This window comes from Marmota flaviventris, chromosome 14 (assembly GCF_047511675.1).
Source record: "Marmota flaviventris isolate mMarFla1 chromosome 14, mMarFla1.hap1, whole genome shotgun sequence".
In the NCBI taxonomy this organism is placed as follows: Eukaryota; Metazoa; Chordata; class Mammalia; order Rodentia; family Sciuridae; genus Marmota; species Marmota flaviventris.
The window spans coordinates 62,245,296-62,246,571 of NC_092511.1; positions in this window are offsets into that span (position 1 = coordinate 62,245,296).

The window sequence follows — 1,276 nt, forward strand, 5'->3', positions numbered from 1 at the left end:
CCTCATTCCTTCCCAGGTTTATCTTCCCACCCCACCCCTCCCCCAAAGGGACAGACTTGAATCCAGCCAAGGGGATCCATTCTACTGGTGAAGGTGTAAACCGGTACAGCCACTCTGCAAAAGCAACGTGGCAATATTTAATAAATGTGAAAATACACATACCAAATGACTAATTTCACTCCTTAGAGAAACTTTTGCATGTGTGTACCAAGGCACATTAACAAGGAAGGATGTTTATATAGCATGGTTTGTAGCTATTCAAACTTGGAAGCAAGCCAAAGGTCCATCAAGAGTAAAATGGAGCCAGGCACAGTGGCACATGCCTATAATCGCAGCTGCTTAAGAGGCTGAGGCAGGAGGATCACAAGTTCAAGACCAGCTGCAGCAACAGCAAAAAACTAAGCAACTCAATGAGACCCTATCTCTAAATAAAATACAAAACAGGACTGGGGATGTGGCTGAGTGGTTAAGTGCCCCTGAATTCAATCCCCAGTTCCAAAAAAAAAGAGTACAATGAGGCCAGGAGCAAATGGCACATGCCTGTAATCCCAGCTGCTCAGGAGGCTAAGGCAGGAGGATCTTGAGTTCAAAGCCAGCCTTAGCAAAAGTAAGGTGCTAAGCAACTCAGTGAGACCCTCTCTCTAAATAAAATACAAAAAAAAAAAGGGGGGGGGGCTGGGAATGTGGCTTAGTGGTGGAGTGCCCCTGAGTTCAATTCCCAGTTTACACCCTCCCCCCAAAAAAAGTAGAATGGCCCTGGGTGTGGGCACATGACTTTAATCTGAGAGGCTTGGAAGGCTAGGAGCATTATAAGTTCAAAGCCAGCCTCCACAATTTAACGAGGCCCTAAGCAACTGGGCAAGTCCTGTCTCTAAATAAAATATAAAAAGGGCTGGGAATGTGACTCAGTGGTAAAGTGCCCCCAGGTTCAATCCCTGTTAAAAAAAAAAAAAAAGGATAAATTGCAGTCTCTTTACCGCTTTTCACTCTGCATGTTACTTTTTCAGACAACATATCTTCATTTAAAACAGGAGCCTAACTACCTACTTCTAAAATATATTTTAGGATTTTTTTTCCACAGTGAAAAATGAATTTCCAATATCACCATTAAAATGTATAAAAACTTTAAGAAAGTGTTCTCATGTCTTATTGTAAATTTAAGTACTCCTTTTTAAAAACTCATTCCTTAAGTATGGTGGTACATGCCTGTAATCCCAGAGACTCAGGAGGCTAAGGCAGGAGGGTAGCAAGTTTGAAGCCAGCCTCAACAATTTAG